Here is a 22,146-nt window from a genome sequence, read left to right on the forward strand (position 1 = left end):
CATGTGAGCTACAGGAGTCATCACATGAGCCTGTGCTACCATGGCAACCACCGGAAGTCACGTGATCATGTCACATGACTTCTGGTATAGACCGGTAAGTAAATGTTTACCGCCAATACCGTTATAATGGCGCTGTCACATATTGACAGCGCCATTTAAGGGGTTAAACAGCACGAGCAGATAACGATCCTGCTCGTGCCTAGCAGGCACACATCTCAGCTGTGAAAGTCAGCTGAGACGTGCGCCGATCGCGGCAAGCTGCCGGAAGCTGACCGCGGGCAGTAACACTGACTTACTAAGTGCTCCGCATAGAGCACTTTACAAGTATGAACTTTGCCTAAAATTGCTTTAATATGAATGGGTGAACAAAACCCTCACATCTTTGATAATGCAGCTCCTGAGCCACATGGTGCTAGTCTACACATAGAAAGTGTGTTTCAGAGAAAAAAAAAAAGTAGCCAAGAAAAAAAAAAAAAAAAATGAAAAACACTGAATTCAATTACCCAAGAACACAGCTGTCTAGCACAAGCAGTGCAATATTACTAGGAAACATGGATGATAGATGAACCGGCAGTGCACAGCAGGCTGGCTCCTAATTGCTAATGTTCTGTATCTGATCACTGGACTGAGGTCAGACTAGGATGCTAAAGTGCCAGATTGGCAACATGTGATAGATAAGATATGCATGCATGTAATACGCCACAAAAATTTAGGGATATTTGGCTTTTGGGTGAAATCTGTGGAAAACAAGTTAACGAAGTATGCAATGGTGATTTACTTATCTCAAACAATTTATTGAAACAAAAGCCAATACCATACCCCCCCCACACCTGGCTTACACCCACAAAAAAATAAAATAAAAAAAAAAAAAGTCAATTCTTAATTTGCCATGTGGTCTTGAGCATCAAGTACAGGTTGACAACGATATCTCAGGCTGGTCACAAGTTCACATGGCATCCCACTCTTTTTGAAGGGCAGCCCTCAGGTCATTAAGGTTCTGGGAAGCAGAGTTATAAGCCTCTATCCGGCAACACAGCTGATCCCATAAGTTTCCTATGGAATCCAGGTCTGGAGAAAGCGTAGAGAATTTTATTGGAGGTATCCCAGTCCCCAGCAGCCATTCCTCGATAATATAACCTTGAGCAGGAGCACTGTTGTCCATCTAGATTAAATTTGGCCTATGTTGATCATGCAGAGGCACAATGACTGAATTAATAATGTTATTCAAGTAGTAGGGGCTTGTCACTGTACCATTCACAAAGTGTAGGGCAGTTCTGTATTGACTAGACAGCTGCCCACACTAACACCACCAAATGCTTGTCTGGTGACAACTGTGGCTGATGCATAGAATTCTCCTTGACGTCTCCAACATAGTTGGCAACCATTTCTGCTCAGCCTGAATAGACTCAACAGTAAGCAGCACTGAGACCCACTGGTACCTCGAACGGCAAAACGATGACACCTGTGCCTGGTGGTGTGGTCAGGTAACCTTGCAGTTTGTCTAGAATGCAGACCACACTGTTGTAAACGGTTTTGTTGGTCTGACATGAAACTTTGTGCCCTCTCACCTGCCTTAAAATGTGCCTGGAGCTGTGTGGCATTCAACATCCAGTTCCATATGCCTCTCTCTGACTCTTGCAGTCTCTCTGCATCTCTGTTGCAACCTGCTAATGACACTCAGCTCAATAGCCACTTCCATCTGAGAACATCCTGCTTGAAGCCTTCCAATGTCAAGGTACTGATTATCAATTGATAGGTGATCCCATGATGTCAAAATGAACAGCGTGATGAAGAGGACTGTTTAAATACCAATTCTAATTGACACCCGATATTTATTGGGGGTTGGGTGGGATGGCGCATGGATCGAATGGCTGTTGTAAATTTTGCCATTAAGCTTTGTATTCAAAAGTTTAGAGAACATCACATTAAGTTCATCTGAAACCAGTTAACGAAAAAAAAAAAAAAAAAACAACTTTCATGGGGGGGGTGAGGTGGGGGGGGGGAGCAAGACCCTCCACTCAGGATGAGATCACCATGGGAAGTTAATGGCAACATAACAGACCTATTAAAAATAGTAGTGATAAAAGATAGAATGGGACCCTCTCAGCGACGGAAACGGATGTGGCTGGCATGCTGCTCATACGGACATCAAGGAATGTTTGGGGAAACAAGTTTCCTGACAGTATGAAGAGAAAAACATACTTTAGAAGAATGCTCATTCCCACCTTACATAGACTGTGACATGTTTAGGAACCTGAACATTTGTACCCATAACCCACCACACACATCTGTTCATCACTTCCTTGCAATGACTGATCTCATTCACTCATACACTTTTGCACAATGACCCTGTTCGCCCTGATAGATCATTTTGCACTAGATCAGTGCTGTAAATCAATCCGAGATCTGTAGCATCTAGAAAAGTCTGGTAATGATGCTTTTTCCCCAGTCCCCAGAGTCCATCCATTAGACATAGCTTACATTATTTATAAGGGCGAGCTGAGACCTCCATTAGCAAGATAAAGCTACAGATGGAGAGACCGCTCCATACAATACTTGGACTTCAGGCAGAAATACTAGAAAAGCGTGGAAACAAAGTATTTATAGGAGAGAAGGAAAAAAAAAAAAACCACTATGCAGTGCAAATGGATGCTGAGGGTTGTGCCAATACAGACACTCTGGGTGTACACAATACAGGCTTTCATCAGTACATGTCAATGTCACCTCTAACAGTGATCGAAAACCACACCACGAAAATCCACGCGCCAATGACACTCTGTCCTGTTAAGATTAATAACAGTCCTATGCCCATGACGACCGACCTGTGGCATCTACGAGCATGATTACACTGAAACAAGGAATTAGGGTTTTTTATGCATATACCATAGATAGGAGTCTTCACCATTTCTCATTTCCATACAAAGGTTTAAATCTATGATCAATATGTTCTACAAGGTGACTTAAGGCCACGTCTCACTAAGCAACATCGCTAGCAACATCGCAGCTGAGGCACGACTTGTGACGTAGCAGCGATGTTGCTAGCGATGTTGCTGTGTGTGACATCCAGCAACAACCTGGCCTCTGCTGTGAGGTCGCTGGTTGTTGCTGAATGTCCTGGACCATTTTTTAGTTGTTGCTCTCCCGCTGTGAAGCACAGATCGCTGTGTGTGACAGTGAGAGAGGAGCAACAACTAAATGTGCAGGGAGCCGGCTTCTGCAGACGCTGGTAACCAAAGTAAATATTGGGTAACAAAAAAGCCCTTTCCTTGGTTACCCGATATTTACCTTAGTTACCAAGCGCAGCATCGCTTCCACGCATCGCTGCTGGCTGGGGGCTGGTCACTGGTGAGATCTGCCTGTGTGACAGCTCACCAGCAACCAGTGTAGCGACGCTCCAGCGATCCCCGCCAGGTCAGGTTGCTTGTGGGATCGCTGGAGCGTCGCTTAGTGTGACGGTACCTTAATACAACCCCCATAAGATACGATAAAAGCTGCCCAAAAAGGCACAATACAGCTATAAGATATTAACCCTGTTAATCCATCTCTGTATTTGCCATTTTAAAAGGCCCGCTGTGAGGTCGCCGATTACTACAAGTTGTTCAGTTACATTCTTTGGTCCTTTGTTTCCCGCTGCGCAGCAGACCCGTTACAAAGACATAGTTAGCAACTCAGCCCATAGGCGTGCTAGCATTCCCTTTCCAGCGAGGTTGTTCTGCAGGTCCATATCGCTGGGGGCGTTGTTTGCCAGATCTGCCTGTTTGACAGCTCACCAGCGACTGTTAGGCTATGTGCACACGTTGCGTATTTGCATGCAGTTACGCTGCGATCGGCACCGCAGCGTAACTGCATGCGTCCTGCGTCCCCAGCATAATCTATAAAGATTATGCAGGAGACATGCACACCTGGCGTCTTAAGAGCGCAGCGCTTCGGCTGCTGCCCGAAGCGCTCGTTCTAAGAAGTGACATGTCACTTCTTTCCTGCGCTCTGCCTGCAGGTCCCGCTCTGTCTATGGGAGGAGCTGCAGTCAGAGCGCATGGAATCGGCTTTTTTTTTATTACGGACTCTTTCTGCAGTGATTTGAAGAGCACGTGTGCGGTTCAAACCGCTGAAGAATTTCTGCAGGGCAGAATGCTACGTGCGCACATAGCCTTAGAGACTTTCCAGCGATCCCGGCCAGGTCGAGATCGCTAGAAAGTCTGTGTGTAAAGGGGCCTTAAGAGCAGAAATAAGTGATCAAATACAGAAACCATTCATTTGAACAGGAATGGAAACATCCTAAAATATTTTCAGTTTGACTGTAATGGGGGAGGGGATTAAAGCTATTTCAAACAAAAAAAAAACAAAAAAAAACAAACACTCTCCTATCTTCCACTGACTCCGGAATGTCTGGTTAACTGTGTGATGTGCAAATGTCTCCCCAGTGATGCTTCTCATAACACAATTAGCACATGACTGCCACCTTGGACACCTGACACCACCTTTCACCATGATCATTCAGAAATCAAATCTAGAAGCAAATGAGCTATAGCCTCAACTGTCCCAGCTGGAGTTCACCTGTGAGCGCAAATCAGGCCGCGACTGAAGTGACCCATAGCTGGAGGACTCACATGAGTGCAGGCACCGCTGATTGTGCGACTCACTTCAGTAGCAGTTTGAACCTCACAGCGGTGAACCCGTGAGGTCACTGCGAGACACATAGCTGTGTGACATCAGGGTTTCACCTCATTTCATTGTGATCGCTGCAGTTGTCTGCACTCACAGCTGGCAGTCATGTTGTATGACGCTCGCTGTGACAGCACAGGGATGTAGCAGAGCTGAATCACCGTGAATAACTTCGGACCTGGAAGGGTGTTTATGGGTTATTAAAGTGGTGAAAGAGGGGGCTTATTTTATTTCAAATAAAGGATTTTTTAGCAGTTTGTGGTTATTTACTTTCACTTACAGAATAGTGACGTGGGGGTGTCTCAGATGCCCGACATCACACAAAAAAAAAAAAATAGAATTGCTTCCATCAGATCCTCCTTCATAAATTACCTCAAATCTGACCTAATAATTTTAAGGCTAGAGAACAACCTCTCTACACTAACTTGGGTTGGAGGCAAAGCCATAACCACATGGGCAACATCTCCAACAATTTCCGGGTATAAAGGAATTGCCTCATTCACAGTCAGTTTTGATGGACGGTTGAATATTTCTATTTCCTTTAGAACAAGTGAAAAATTTTGCTGAAATATTGTTAATCTGCTTGCTATAGGAGACGGAGGGAAATCTTTTTCCTTGAGATAACGCTTTGCCTGCTCCATGTCATCCAAATACTTTTCAAAGTTAAACTCATCTGATGAGGATGACGATCTGGCAGCAGTAGCACTGTCAGGACCCAAGTCCTCTTGCGCCTGGCAGTCCTGTAGCCACTCATCCTAACTGCTACCTCAGTCAGAGCTTCTTTTACTTTAGTAAGCCGTTGATCATCAAGCAGTATACGATGACTTGGGTCCACATAAACAGCTGCCAGAAGAATTTTATTTTCCAATAGCGGTGTCTGTTTTATTGAAGCAGAAATGCCATCTCCAATTAAACTTCCTCTTTGGGACAGGCAAAATAGCAAGTTCTTCCAGTCCCTTATGAAAATGCCAGGAGTTAATCCTCACAAAACAATGCTTCAAACATGATAAGTACAATTAAACTGATGAATGAGAGTAATGACCAACAGCTCGAAGTAAATTTAGGATTCAGTATGTGTGAGATGGAGCCAGGAGTGCAGTTCATGTAACTGAGGAACAAACATATTACAACAGAAGAACAGTAAAATGATACTTTAGAATTAGATCTTGTTGAAGCTGCTTCAAAACAGTTTCATATTCATCACATGCGCTGTGTTGTGCACACGCTGCAGCTGGCAATCAGTCTGCAAGAGGGACATACTGGAAGTCTGATTGGAAAAGTGAAGAAATTGGTTATTGCTGCCAGAACCCCTAAAATTGATTCCATCTTGAAGAGACGCGCTGGGAAAGGGGCAAATGTCGATCAAGCCAGTCGGTGGGGCAGCACTTAAATGATTGAGCGATTGCTTGAACTAAAGCAGTTTCTTATAGATATGGCGAACCCTCAAGGTAAACCTAAATGAAGGTCAATGGACACAGGTGGCAGAATTGAAGGAATTCCTTAAATCACCCATTTACCGTGACTAAAAAAAAAAAAAAAAAAAAATTACAAACTGAGGATTTAACTCCTGGCATTTTCATAAGGGAGTAGAACAACTTGCTATTTTGCCTGTCCCAAAGAGGAGGTTTAATCGCAGATGGCATTTCTGCTTCAATGAAAGAGAGACAGCTATTGGAAAATGAAATTCTTCTGGCAGCTGTTTATGTGGACCCAAGTCATCGTATACTGCTTGATGATCAATGGCTTACTAAAGCAAAAGAAGCTCTGACTGAGGTAGCAGTTAGGATGAGTGGCTACAGGACTGCCAGGCGCAAGAGGACTTGGGTCCTGACAGTGCTACTGCTGCCATATCTTCATCCTCATCAGATTAGGAGTTTAACTTTGACAAGTATTTGGATGACATGGAGCAGGCAAAGCGTTGCTGCAAGGAAAAAGATTTGACTGTCTCCTATAGCAAGCAGATTGACCAGATTTCAGCAAAATTTTTCACTTTCTCTCAAATAGAAAAATTAAACCGTTCATCAAAATTGACTGTGCATGAGGCAATGCCTTTATACCCGGAAATTGTTAGAGATGTTGCCCATGTGGTTAAGGCTTTGACTCCAACCCAAGTTAGTGTAGAGAGGTTGTTCTCAAGCCTTAAAATTATTAGGTCAGATTTGAGGTCATTTATGAAGGAGGATCTGATTGAAGAAATTCTATTTTTTAGAACAAATTCATAGACTGCACAAATGTTTAGTATATTTTTGTTGAAAACTGTTTTTTTGCCACTTACAGTATATAGCTTATATATATAATTTATTCACTATGTAAATATATATATATATATATATATATATATATATATATATATATATATATTACATATTTACAATTTATGGCAGTTTGTGTTCTAAAGTTGTATTCCAATAAATATTTTGTTCGAAATATCTTGATTATTGTATCAGAAAAATTATTAAATGTCTGCTGTTCACATTGTACTGCAATACATTTTTCACTTAAATATAAGCAATATATGTGGGAGTCGGAGTCGTGGAGTTGGTGCAAGGGAAATTGAGGAGTCGCAGGTTTGGCTTAGGCTACTTTCACACTTGCGTTGAACGGCATCCATTGTGCGACGCATGTGACGGATGCCTTGCATATAGTGTGATAACAAATGCAACGGATTCCTGGGAAATAACGCATTGCGTTATAGCCGCACGAGAGAGAGCCCATCACCGCACACGCAGGCACTACAATAATAATAATAATAATAATAATAAATCATCATCATCATCCCCATCCCGGCACTACCGCACCCATCATCACCGTGCACACACAAACATTACCTCAGTGACGTTCCCGCTGACAGCGCAACTCCCTTCAGTTTCTGCGTGGAGCTCACAGCGAGCGGCGGTGTTCTACTGCCACTCCTGTCAGCTTCATGTAGCAGAGCTGGATGCGTCGCAGTACATAGTGTGGATTACGCCAGACCTGGACAGGTATTTGGGGATTTTAAATTAAAGTGGTGAAAGAGGGCTTTTTTTGTCTTATATTCCTATTAAAGTATTTTTTCGGGTGTATGTGTTTATTTACCTTCACTTACAGGTTAATCATGGAATGTGTCTCAGACGCCTGTCATTATTAACCTAGGACTTAATGGCAGCCCATAGCTGCCACTAACTCCTTATTACCTAGATTGCCACCGCACCAGGGCAATTCAGGATGAGCCGGGTAGAGTCCCAGGACTGTCACATCTAATTTATGCGGCAATTCTGGATGGCTGCTGACATTTTTAAGCTGGGGCTCCCCATCCTGAGAATACCAGAATTCAGCTGTGTGGCTTTACCATGGCTGGTATCTAAATTGGAGGGGGGAGGGGGGAGACCGCACGTCTTTTTTTTTTTTTAATTATTTATTGTACTGCACGATATAGACCCGCCCACCGGCGGCTGTGATTGGTTGCAGTGACAGCTATCACTCAGCATGGGGGCGTGTCTGACTGCAACAAATCATAGGCGCCGGTAGGCGGGGAAAGCAGTGAATACGAGATGGAATAATGAGCGGCCTGCATTTTCAAAAGCAGGAGAAGCCGCCAAAGGAGTGCGACAGCTGTGCAGCGCCGTGCCGGTGATTTTTAAATGATTTAAATAGTTCTGCTGGACATTAAAAAATGTCAAATTACAAATTAAAAACAGCTGGCCAAGCTGCTCTGTTATTTTTTTTCTATGTATTACGTTCTCTTTTATTATCTATGTTCTTTCTATCTATCCTATTTGGTTTCTCCTTTAGAAAATGCATTAACAAAAACGCACCTACATTACAAGAGTTTTTGTTTCACATTTCCATGCTCTGACAAGGTGCAATTTTGGTTGCAGTTTGAATGCAGACTAAGGGTATGTGCGCACTAGGCGTTTTGTTTCACGCTGCGTTTTTGTCTTAAAAACGCACCTGCGGCAAAAACGCATGCGTTTTTACCACGTTTTGGTGCGTTTTTGCTCACTGCGTTTTTAATCAGTGAAAAATTAAAGATTGTTGATGAAAAAAAATGAAGAAAATAAAAGGTCTGATGTCATTTCCTTCTTCAATATGTTCTTCATTGTATGCAGGAGAGCAGACAGCAGCTGCAGAACTACAAGGCTCAGCATCCTCCATCCAGGACTGTATGCAGGAGTTTTTTGCAAAAAAAAAAAAAAAAAAAAAAACACACATGGGCTTCGCTATATTTTTGTATGCTAGCCGGGTACAGCAGGAAGGTACAGTCTGCCCCCAACCCCCAGCTGCCTATTTGTACCCGTCTGGCAATCAAAAATATAGGGAAGCCCCTTTTATTTTATTTTTTTTTTTTAAATCTCATGAATTTCAAGAAATAAAAAAAAAAATGACGTGGGCTTCGCCCAATTTTTGAGTCCAACCAGGTACAATTAGGCAGCTGTGGATTGGAATCCACAGTGCAGGGTGCCCATGCTTTCTGGGCACCCCCGCTGCGAATTGCAGTCCGCAGCCACCCCAGAAAATGGCGCTTTCATACAAGCGCCATCTCCCGGCGCTGTACCAAACTCTTCCAGCTGCCCTGATGTCGGGTGGCTCGCTGGGTAATAATGGGGTTAGGGCTAGCTGTATATTGTCAGCTGGCCCCAAGCCCGAAATTCATGGTGTCACGCCAATATTAGACATGGCCACCATGAATTTCTAGTAAATAAAAAACACAATTAGTGACTCCATCTTTATTGAAATAAAGAACCCCCCTCCGCAGTAATCCTGGTTCAAGGGTCCCGCGACGTCCAATCCGGATCCAACATCTGATCGGTTTGCTGGAAGGCAAAGTGATCAGATGATGTGTCAGGATCAAGGATGTGAATCACATGACACATCAGCTGATTGTATAAAAGCCGATTATACAATCAGCTGATGCATCAGTAGGAAAAAAAAAAAAAAAAAAAAAACTGCGTCACGTCCGTGCTGATTACCGGCAGCTCCTGGAGCGATGGGATGAGAGTGTGATCCTGTCTCATCGCTGCAGGAGCTGCCGGTAATCAGCTGATAAAGTCTCCTGACGGCAGGATCAGCTGATAGGCGCTAAAAAGCCGGCGACACCGCGAGAATTACGATCAGGTGACTGCATCAGGTGACTGCATCAGGTGACTGCATCAGGTGACTGCATCAGGTGACCCATCGCCAGGTCCTGCGGGCATCATACGTGCCCGGGGACACTGCACACAGCCGGAGCTGCGGTACTGGGAGAGGAGCTGGGAGCGACATGACACCGGGAGGCTGCAGACAGGTGAGTATGACATTTTTTTTTTCTACTGTTCACTTCTGTTTTCGGCGCTGCCTCCACCTCCCACCCAGACAGGACGCCGCACAGGAGCTGACATGCACAGGACTGGAGGTGGACGCAGCAGTGACGGTAGCGGGAGGATTCATGCTTCTGTGTTTACCAACAGAAGGAATCCTCTTCCTGTACACGTCACTTTAGTAACCACCCCTTGCGTTAATAGCTGCGTTTTTAGTCATAGAAACGCAGCTATATGAGTTTTTCATTGCGTTTTTGAACATCTCATTGAACTCAATGGGTGAAAAAAAGTGAAAAACGCAGAAATAATTGACATGCTGTGTTTGTGGTCACCACAAAAACGCAGCTACAAAAAAAAATAAGAATTATTCTTACCGTTAATTCGATTTCTAGGACCTTCCACGACAGCATAGGAGGTTGTCTCTCCACGCCCTAATTGGGACAGGAAGTTCAAGAGGTTTAAAAGGACCCTCCCACCTCCCACAGCCAGTGTCTTACAAAGAATCCATAGCATATGAGAAGTACAACATATCCATGAATATATGAATATAAAAGGGGAGGGAATTACCTGCTGTCGTGGAAGGTCCTAGAAATCGAATTAACGGTAAGAATAATTCTTATTTCTCTAGTCCCTTCCACGACAGCATAGGAGGAATACCAAAGAATTGATACCTAGGGGGGGACCACAGCCTGCAGGACTATCCTGCCAAAAGCCAAATCCCTGCTGGAATCCAGATCCAGACGATAATGCTTCGTGAAAGTATGGAGGGAAGACCACGTAGCCGCCTGGCAGATCTGCTCAGGGGAAGCCCCTGCCCGTTCAGCCCAGGACAGAGATAGCCCTGGTGGAGTGCGCCGTGAATCCGGAAGGAGGAGAGAGATGCCGAGCGAGGTAGGCATCCCTAATCGCCCGCACAATCCAGTTGGCGACGGTACTCTTAGCCACCTTCCGGCCCTTATTGCGGCCAAGGGCTGGATGAACAGGTTAGAATCAAGGCGCCAAGAAGCAGTAACCTCCAGGTAGTGCAACACTGTCCGACGGACATCCAAAGAATGAAACACTTCCTCACCCGGAGTCCAAGGATACTGACAGAAGGAAGGCAGGACGATGGACTGAGAACGGTGAAAATCCAAAACCACCTTGGGAAGGAAGGAAGGGTCCAGCTGAAAACAATGCTGTCAACTCTTACGGTCAGGTAAGGTTCCCGAATAGACAAAGCCAGAAGTTCTCCAACTCTGCGAGCAGACGTAATAGCCACAAGAAAAGCAGTCGTGTGAGAAAGAGAACGAATGGTACAAGAGCACAGTGGCTCAAATGGTGACTGAGACAGTCCGGAAGGACCACATGGAGATCCCAGCGAGGTGTCAGGAACCTCTGACGTGGACAGAGTCTACTAGCGGACACAAAGAACCGACGGATCCAACGATGATCTGCCAGAGCCCTGTTAAAGACTGCACTGAGGGCTGACACCTGGACTGTCAGGGCGCTAGGCCTAAGGCCTAAGTCCAATCCCCACTGGAGGAAGTCCAGAATCTGTGCAATATAAGGCCGAAGTGGGTCAGAAGGCCGAGAACCACACCAGGAGGAAATCTCTTCTAGATGTTGTTGTAAATACTATCAGTCACTGGTGAACGGTTCTTCTGTAGGGTAGCCACAACTTTGTCAGAAAGCCCTTGGGCCTTCAGTGCCCGGGACTCAGAAGCCAGGCAGCCAAGTTGAGTTTCTGGGGAGCCGGATGGAAAATCGGACCCTGGGACAGTAAGCTGGGGACCGAACCCAAGAGGGCTGGGCCGTCTATTCCTAGAGTCATGACCAGGCTGTACCAACTGCTCCGAGGCCACAGTGGGGCAACCAGTATAGTTGGGACCCCCTCGTCTCTGACCTTCCTCAGGGCCCTTGCGAGAAGAGGAAGAGGGGGGGACGCATAAGCGAGGCAAAGGACCAAGTGTGGCCGAAAGCGTCTACCCCTAACGCCTAGTCCCGCGGGTTCAGGGAGACAAATGTTGCGACCCGAATTTCCTGCTGAAGCAAAGAGGTCTACCTCTGGAGTACCCCACCTTGCTACTAGAGAGCAGAACACCGCTCGGGCCAGACTCCACTCCCCTGGGTGAACATCCTGATGACTCAGGAAGTCTGCTTGAAGGCGTAGGGATCCTTGTAGATGGACTGCAGAAAGGGATAGCAGGGACTGTCCTGCCCAGTGGAAGATCCGGGAGGACACAGACTTCAGGGCGCCGACCTAGTACTGCCCTGATGGCGGAGATGTGCCACTGTGGAGCCATTGTCCCAGTAGACTTGGACGTGAGTGTCCCAGATGGGATCCTGGGCAGCGAGGAGGCTTCTCCGACCACCCCGAGTTCCCGGTAGTTGGATAACTGGGTGCCTAGGGGCTCCAGCCCCCCTGAACTGAGAGTTTTCCACCCTAGCCCCCCAGCCCTTCTGGCTGGCATACGCTGCCAGTGAAACCATGGGGGACCGGGTCCAGGCAACCCCAACCATCAGGTTGTAGGGACACACCAGAGGAGGGACAAGGAGACGGGTGCCGACAGGCGAACCGGTGCTCAGGGAGGAAGGGAGCCCGACCCAATGAACCAGGACACGATCCCATAGACAACGAGAGTGGGCCGGAGCCCACAAGACTGAGGGAATGCAGGACGTCATAAAACCCAGGGCCGATATAGCGCCTCGAAGGGTCGGGCGCGCCTGTCCCCGAACATCGAGAGTCTGTCCAGCAGCGTCAATCTGGGATCCTCTGGGGGAAGGATGCCTGTCAGGTAGAGGCCAACTCCGCAACGGAGGAAGGTGACCACCTCAGCCCTGATCCTTGAAAAGGGTCTTGGAGCCGAGAAGAAGCTGAAGGGAAGTACCTGTAAGTGGAAATGAAGCATGGCCCCTCCGTGCAGAACCGCAATTTTGAGGTACTGCCTGAGACAAGGATGGAAGGGCACCCGGAACTAGGCGCCCCTCAGGGCAATCGAGGCCAACAAGTGGCGGAGACCGAGCAGGGGAACAACAGAGTTCACAGACTCCATTCTGGAAACGTCGGTACCAGACCCGCTGGTTTGAGATGCTTCAGAAAGATGAAAAGCCGGACGTCTCCAGATGGTGTTTTGACAAGGCAGAAACGGAGTAGCGACCTACCCCTACTTCCAGACTCGGGACAGAGAAACGACCCCCGAATGGATTAACACCCGAATCATCGAGCACAGGAGATCCTGAGAACCCTGGGACGACAGGGCCGTGACGCGGAGGCCGGGGGGGGGGGGGGGGGGGGTTGAGTCTACCAACAGACCCTCTGAGATGAGCTTGTAGGACCCCTGGCAAGGTGGAGAAGGCCCGCCACTGGGGAAGAAAAGCAGAGAGCCGTCCCCCCACCCGAGCCGACTCACTGTTCGTCATGCTGAGGACTTTGTGGATGGGAAGGGATGAGAAAGTACTCTCCTCACCCTAAGGGTAGCTCCCACGGTCAGACTCACCTCTCCCCTTGGACTGGGAGGCCCGAGGTATCGAGGGATGAAAGGACCGTTGCCCGGAGGGTGTATCTGGTAGGCCTGACGATCAGTCGCCCTGTCCAGAATATCATCCAGGGTAGGCCCAACCCTTAAGCACCCCTTAACGGACGGGAGCAAGCCGCAATGTGGAAGTAGAGTCCCCACTCCAAGCCTTAGCCTAGAGCTTGTCTGTCCGAGTTAGACAAGACTGAGGTCCTGGCAGCCAGGCGGACCGACTACACAGAGGTACCTGCCAACTAGTAGCCTTCCTAAGTAAGGGAAGGGATTCCAGTAACTCATCCTTAGGCCCCAGGAAATTGAGCCTCCACTGGTCAAGCCTCCAAAGGAGGGACAGGGGGACCTAAGAGGAGGTAGTATGGGCCTGATGGGAGATGACGAAGCCTCCCAGGACTTCTTCATGAGACTTCTGACTACCCAACTATCAGATTCCAAGCTGGTAATCGGCCGCAAGGGGGAGCGCTGTTAGTATAGTGACCTTGGCCACCTGCATGGGAATCTCCCAAAGCAACCCAGAACTCTCCAGGGGAACTGTGTCAGAGGACACTCCAGAAGCTCCTCAAGGAAATCCCATTCTAGAGAGAAGATCCAGGACAGTAGCATGGACAAGGAACCCCCTTGCCCAGTGGTTTTCAGGCCCGCGAACATCTCGCCCTTAACGGAGGGGAGGACTCATCCTCCAACCCTACAGTGCACCCAACTGCTCCATTAAGATCCCCCAAACATCCCCGGGAAAAGAAAAGCCCGGTCAGGCCCGGAGAAAAACCTATATCGGGACCCACCGAGGCGGAATCAGCCTCAGGATCAGACGACTGGAGGTAGCTTTTTTGTGGCAGAAGGGTCAGCAGCAGGGAGGGAGGCCAGCGAGGCCTGAAGCTCCTGTATCAACATGGACCGCAGCTTGGCACAAGGGACGGGCTATACACACGATGCCTGCCCTCTCCACTCAATGGAACAGAGAAGCGTCATCAGACCAGGCAGCCAGCCCATGTCCTGATACAGCAATATCCAGGAGTGTCCCCTGGGATTCAACTCCCAAGCTCACACACCCAAGGACAAAGGCCACCAGTAGCCCATGGAATGGACAGACGTATACTGCTGGCAAGGTTTCCTTAGCCTTGCACACTTGTCTCACCATGTCAGCCTGAAACCAGGCATAAGGGACCGTCCCTCAGCCTCTTCTGAAGCAGGGGGAAACGCTGGGCTCTGCAGAAGCAGAGGAAGACCTGGCAGTGCACACAGAAGAATCCTTACCGTGGGTCTGATGCCTTCAGGGCAGCCTTCCTGTGGAAAGGCCTGCCCCCCCCAGCGACTGGTGATGTTCCCCGCCTCCTGCAGCAGGTCCCGGACAGGCCGTGTCAGCTTCGGCGTGTCCTCCACGCTGCCTCCGCAAACCGGAAGCGCTCAACCGGAAGTCCGCAAGACTGGAAGTCCCGCCCCCGGGAGCACTTCCGGATCGCTCCGGCAGCGTGCATGCAGGAAGCGGCCGGCGGCTCAGGGAGGACGCCGGCCGGGGAGCTCAACAGCCTGCATCACCCCATAGGAGGCTCCGGAAGGCTGGAGCAGCGGTCCCCCACAGCGTGAGGGAACAGCAAGGGAGGAGTGGTGAAGGCCCGACCGATGCTGTCCGGCTTAAGGTAACAGGGGAAAGAGAAAAAAAAAAAAAAAAAAAATTTATACTGTAGTTCGCCGGCCACCACAGCATAGGAGAAAATAAAAAACCTCTCCATGCCCCATGGGGACAGGAAAGACACTGGCTGTGGGAGGTGGGAGGGTCCTTTTAAAACCTCTTGAACTTCCTGTCCCAATTAGGGCGTGGAGAGACAACCTCCTATGCTGTCGTGGAAGGGACTAGAGAAAAACGCTGTGTGCGGACAGCAAAAATGAAAACTCAGACATTGCTGGGGAAGCAATGTCACTGCATTTTCAGCGCAAAAACGCGGTAAAAAAACGCCGCTAAAAACGCCTAGTGCGCACAAGGCCTAAAACTGCAGCATGTGCATGTAGCCTTAGTTTGCAGCATGTCATACTCCTGAAATAGCATTTCAGGAGTATAAAGATATCAATAGGCAATGCAAAAAAAGAAATCAAACAAGCAAAAACTAGCTACTGAAACAAAAATCGCCAATGACATTAAAATAAATCCCAAAATCTTTTAGAAATACATTAATGCCAAAAGGAAAACAAATGATAGTATTGGCCCCTTAAAATATAACAAGTTAGTTATAGAGGACAAACAAAAGACTGAGATATTAAAATAGGCATTTCTCTTCTGTGTTCACCAAGGAACTGACTGTTCCAGGGATCATCGAACAAGTGAAAAATCAAAGTTCACCACCCGATATAATTAATTTAACACAAGAAGAAGTACGCCTACGTCTGAGTAAATTAAACATTGACAAATCCCCAGGGCCAGATGGCATTCATCCACGAATATTGAGGGAATTGAGCTCCGTAATTGACAGACCGCTGTATCTTATCTTTTTAGACTCGCTTGTAACAGGGTTGGTGCCTCAGGATTGGAGGATTGCTGATGTGGTACAGATATTTAAGAAAGGTAAGAGGGTAGATCCAGGCAACTACCGTCCAGTAAGCCTGACATCAGTAGTATGCAAAGGTTTTGAGGGCATTTTAAGGGATGACATGCAAAAATATGTTGCAGAAAATAATATAATAACTGACAGCATGGATTCATGAAAGATAAATCGTGTCTAACCAACCTGTTGGGGTTCTATGAGGGGGTAAGTGTAAACCTGGATATTGGTAATGCAGCTGATGTGATTTATTTGGACTTTGCAAAGGCATTTGATACTGTACCACATAATAGCCTTATACTAAAGCTCCAGAAGCAAGGACTAGGGGAAACTATATGCAACTGGGTAAGGAATTGGCTAAAAGATAGAAAACAAAGAGTAGTCATAAATGGAACATTCTCTAAATGGGCCATAGTCAGCAGTGGGGTGCCGCAGGGATCTGTGCTAGGACCAATTCTTTTTAATCTCTTTATTAATGACCTTGTGGATGGGATTGATAGTAAAGTCTCAATCTTTGCTGATGACACCAAACTATGTAGGATATTAAAAACTGACCTTGATAGTATAATATTACAAAAATATCTGGATAAGATGTCAGAATGGGCAGATACTTGGCAAATGAGATTTAATGTTGATAAATGTAAAGTAATGCACCTAGGACGGAGTAATCCTATAACTGCGTATACATTAAATGGAAGTAAACTCGGGACTACAGAACAGGAGAAGGACTTGGGTATTCTCATTACAAAAGCTGAGCAGCAGCACTCAATGTCAAGCAGTAGCTGCAAAAGCAAACAAGATGCTAGGGTGTATAAAAAGATTAGATCCCGTGATCCCAACGTATTGTTACCCCTCTATAAATCACTTGTAAGGCCACATCTGGAATATGGGATTCAGTTTTGGGCTCCACATTTTAAAAAGGACATTCAGAAGTTAGAGTCAGTTCAAAGGCAGGCAACTACACTACTACAAGGAATGGAAGGCCTCCCATATGACGACAGGTTGAAAAAGTTAGACATGTTTAGCTTAGAAAAAAGACGTCTCAGAGGAGATCTCATTTATATGTATAAATACATGTGTGGTCAATATAAAGGACTGGCACATGACTTATTTCTTCCGAAGACAATACTAAGGACCAGGGGGCATTCACTACGAGTGGAAGAAAAGCGATTCAGACAGCTAAATAGGAAAGGGTTCTTTACAGTTAGAGCAGTCAGACTGTGGAATGCCCTACCACAAGAGGTAGTAATGGCGGATACTATAACAGCTTTCAAAAAAAGGCTGGATGATTTCCTCAGTACACACAACATTGTTGGTTATAAATGACTTTGTGACCAAATGTAGAACTGGTGGAGGAAGGTTGAACTAGATGGACCTAGGTCTTTTTTCAACCTTAGTAACTATGTAACTATGAAACTATGTAATGCTTTCTGTGCTTTTGCAGCATTTCACCCATTCTAAAACAAAAACCCAAACCATTAAAATTGAGTTTTTACTCCAGAGACATATTTAACGATTACCACAGATATTTAAATTTTAAAGTGTGTACATACCCAGTTTCATCCACACCTCAGGGAGATTACAGGGGTTGTCCCAGTTTAGCATGAAAGTCTGCAGTTACTGTATATTTGTGAACCCTCACATCATACAGTCAGGATTCTCCAATGCCAGCCAATTTGTATACTTCTGGCCACATGTCGACAAGATGTGCACAGCCTCACTAAATTCAAGGAAATTTAGTGAGGGAGAGCACGTCTAGTTGGAATGTGGTCAGGAGTATCCATATCACATTGATGCAGTCACGACCTTCCGGGCTCGCCACTGCAGAATCCTGACCGTGCTGTGAAGGTTCACAAGTCTACAGACTGTCACATATGGAAAACCACTGTGATAGTTAGTACAGCAGTAAGGCTAGGTTCGCACACTGCGTCTTTTTGACGCTGCGTTAGTGCGTTTTTGGCCGCCAAAAACGCACTAAAACGCACCTGCGTCGAAAAAACGCATAAAAAACGCATGAGTTTTTGCCGCGATTTGGTGCGTTTTTGATCTCTGCGTTTTGCTGCGTTTTTCCAATGCATTGCATGGGCGGAAAACGCAGGAAAGAACTGACATGTGCATTTTTTTTTTTAACTCAAAGACGCAGGTAAAAGAAAAACAGATGTGTGCGGACAGCAAAAATGAAAACTCAGACTTTGCTGGGGAAGCAAAGTCCCGCAGTTTTGAGACCAAAAACGCCGCGAAAAACGCACTGTGCGCACATAGCCTAAGGCTGCGTGCCCACGATCAGTGTTCGCAGCTTTTTGGATGTAGCATGTTTTCGCTGTGTCTAAAATGCTGCGTTGTACAGTACAAGCATAGGGGGTGGGATTTCTAGAAGTTGCGTGCTAACTGTGCTTGTTTTTTCCGCAGCAAAAACCGACCTTCCATCTTTTCAAGCTGCAGCATGTCAGTTTGCTGCGGATTCACATGCGTCCTCTGTAGGGAGAACACAAGCGAGAGACCGCAGCGCACTGAACCCTGATCATGGGTACGAGCAGCCGCAGTCTTCTGTGGAAGAGACTCGCACTGAGTCCTGATCGTGGGCACATACCCTAAGGATTCCATCCACTACTCACCAACAAGTTAGAGATATTTGGCTTTTGGGTGAAGTTTCAGGAAGATCCTATAATGTACTCTAAAATTTTCAGGTGAACTTAATGTGACCTTCTCTATACTTTTGAATCCACATGGCCAACGTTTCAGTATTTTTTTTGCACAACTTCCTGTTCAACAAGGAGCTTAATGGCAAAATTCACAACAGGTGTTTAATCCATGAATCGCCCAATAAATTTCAGAGTTCAATTACAATTGATAACAGTCCTCCTCAGGGTTCAATTAGAATTGGCAACAATACTAAAAGGTACCGTCACACATAACGAGCTCGCTAGCGAGATCGCAGCAGAGTCACGGTTTCTGTGACGCAGTAGCGATCCACTTAACGATCTTGTTATGTGTGACACCTACCAGCGATCAGGCCCCTGCTGTGAGATCGCTAGTCGTTGCAGAATGGTCCAGGCCATTTTCTTCAAAGGCGACGTCCTGCTGGGCAGGACACATCGCTGTGTTTGACACTGTGTGACAGGGTCACAGTGACTGCTGAGATCGTTATACAGGTCGCTACTGTTCCTGCATCGCTGGTAAGATCTGACTCTGGCATCTCACCTGCGACCTCCCAGCGACCCCTATCAGGTCGCATAGTTTTCGGGATCGCTGGTAAGTCGTTGTGTGTGATTGGGCCTATAGAAGTGAACATCCTTTGGCCACATTCCACACCTTCATAGTGAATAACGCCCTTCAGAAACAAATAATGAATGAATGAAACAACCCCAGGCATATTTAAGAGAGGCGAGGACACCAAGTGTTATGTCAAAATATTCCAAACAGTTTACATCACCGTGGTCTGTGGGCTACATGACCTGCAAAGGTACCTGACCACACCACCAGGCACCATCATCTTGCTGGTCGAGGGACCAGTGGGGCTCAGTGCTGTTCACGAATGAAAGTTGATTCGTGTTGTGCAGAAGTGATAGCCACAAATAATGTTGGCGATGTCAAGGATAGCGCTATGCATCAGCCACAGTTTTCACAAGACGAGCCTTTAGTGATGTTACAGTGTGGGCAGGTGTGTAGTCAATACAGAACTACCCTACACTTTGTGAATGGCACAGTGACAAAGCCTTCTACTTGAATATCATTAATCCAGCCATTGTGCCCCTGCATGAACAACATAGGCCTAATTTCATCTTCAAGGATGACCACGCACCAGCCCATCGAGGTTGTGCCATTAGGGAATGACTGCTGTAGACTTGGGTACTAGGGAGGGTAGGGTAGGATCATCCATGTCGCCATGCAGAGGCTCATAACTGGACCCCAGAACCTCAAGGACTCAAAGGCTCCCTACAAAGATAAGTGGAATGCCATGTCTCAGCAGACAATAACTCCACTTGTGGGGGTGAGGGGGGAGGGGTGGTATATCAAACACTGTTGGATTTTGTTTTAACAAATTGTTTGAGTTGAGGAAATCACCATTGCATGCTTATACTTAAATGACATACATGCATGATAAATCATCACTGGCTTGACCTTTTACATAAAAATTCACTTGGAAGCCAAATATCTAACTTTGTGATTAGTGTATATTGTGATTAGCATACAACTTAACGTGATATGAAAGGTATGATTGTCAAGGGAACATCTTCATACAAGACGTTAGGTCATGCTTTACATTTCAGTTAATGGTTGAAATGGATGGGGAGGGTACGTGTAATGAAACACACTCCCATGCATAGAGACAGGAAGGAGAGCAGTGACCTCTATAGTGACACCAGTTGAGGACCCAAGCCAGTGTCCCTGAGAGCAATAGACGTTTTTACAAGGACTGTTAAGAATGGAACTTTGATTCATCTCCTTTCCAATTTTCTGTGCATTTATGGGTAAAAATAAAAAAAATAAATTTATATAAAATATCACACACACACACACACACACACACACACACACACAATCTTTACGTTCTTAAAGCCCCAAGCTAACAAGGTAAACTATATGTCCCAGTGAAGAGTAAGGCTGCTTTCACACATCCGGTTTTTCCTGTGCGGCACAATCCGGCGCTTTGCAGAAAAACCGCAACAGTTTGGTTTTTTTGCCGCCGGTTGCGTTTTTTTTTCCATAGACTTTCATTAGTGCCGGATTGTGCCGCTTCCGTTCGGTCCAGTTTTTGCCGCATGTGGCAGATTTAGCCAATGCGGCGGCCGGATGGAACGTTGCCTGGCCCCTTTTTTTGTCCGGCAAAAAAAAAAAAAACCCGCATCCAGCCAATGCAGCGCAATTTGTAATCCATGCCTATGGACGCTGCATGCGGCGTCCTGCGGCAAACACCGCATCCGGCCGCCGCATGCGGCTTTTTCTACTGCACATGATCAGTAGCGTGCGGCAAGAGGAAAAAAAAAAACGGACGGGCCACATGTCAAAAACCTATGCAAAGGATGCGGTTTTGTCGCCGCATCCGTTGCATAGGTTTTAGAGCCGTATTGGCCGGCTCTGCTAAAACCGGATGTGTGAAAGAAGCTTAAGGCTAGTTTCACACTTGCGTTGAACGGCATCCGTTGCATTACGTTGTGTGACGGATGCAACGGATGTGTTGCATATAGTGGCACAACAGATGCAACGGATGCTGCAAAACAACGCAATATATTTTGGTTTTTTACTTTATTTTTTTTTACAGTTTTACCGTCGGCAGACTATTGTGAACGATCAGCCGATCGCTCACAGTAGCCGGCCGCCGGGTGATCAGCCGATCGCTCACAGTAGCCGGCCGCCGGGTGATCAGCCGATCGCTCACAGTAGCCGGCCGCCGGGTGATCAGCCGATCGCTCACAGTAGCCGGCCGCCGGGTGATCGATCGGCTGATCAGCTGATCCACATAACCAGGGTTCCTTTGTTACCCGTTGTGTACCCTGGTTACGGGTGGAGGGAGCCAGAGAGAGCATGCGCAGTGAAATCCAAAGGATTCCGCTGCTCAAAAAAACGTTACATGCTGCGTTCCTTCCGCCCGACTCAGCGTCAAAATAACGGCGCTGCGTCGTCCAGCGGATGCAACGCTGACACTTGCGTTACAGTGCGTCATCCATACAAGTCTATGGAGACTAGCGCAGTGCGTTAACAGACTGCGCTATTCTCCATAGTAACGGACTCTGCTGAACGCAAGTGTGAAAGTACCCTAAGAGGTTGGTTGTGTATGTGGCCTGTGAGCAGTGTGTATGGTATTTGGACCTACCAGTAAGTGGAGGCAGTACCAATTGTCTTCGGTGGTTGGACTAGTCGGGGAGGGGGTTACGTGTCAGGTGCAATCTATGTGACGTGGACCCAATATAGGTAGACACATCACGGAGGTGAAGAAGGGGCTGTTTGTGACATCATCCGTTAATGGATCTGAGTTTAAGCATTGCCATTCCCCACAACACTAGTTGTTCAATGACCCTCAGGCTCAAAAATGGATAACAAAAAAAGGTAACAAAAACCAAATACAAATTTTTGCTTCATTACTGGATCAGTTACAAATGGAAGATAACTGGACATGAAAAGAGCACTATACATGTCTGAAAATGCCATGTTCATGTGTCACAA

The 22,146-nt window shown here is 46.7% G+C and overlaps 1 protein-coding gene across 2 annotated transcripts in view; it reads right to left on the minus strand.

Moving 5' to 3' along the window:
* Positions 1 to 22,146, minus strand: part of SMAD1 (SMAD family member 1) — a 64,941-nt gene that overhangs the window by 37,391 nt on the left and 5,404 nt on the right. The gene's annotated exons all lie outside the window — the stretch shown is intronic.

Source organism: Anomaloglossus baeobatrachus, chromosome 1 (assembly GCF_048569485.1).
Source record: "Anomaloglossus baeobatrachus isolate aAnoBae1 chromosome 1, aAnoBae1.hap1, whole genome shotgun sequence".
Lineage (NCBI taxonomy): Eukaryota > Metazoa > Chordata > Amphibia > Anura > Aromobatidae > Anomaloglossus > Anomaloglossus baeobatrachus.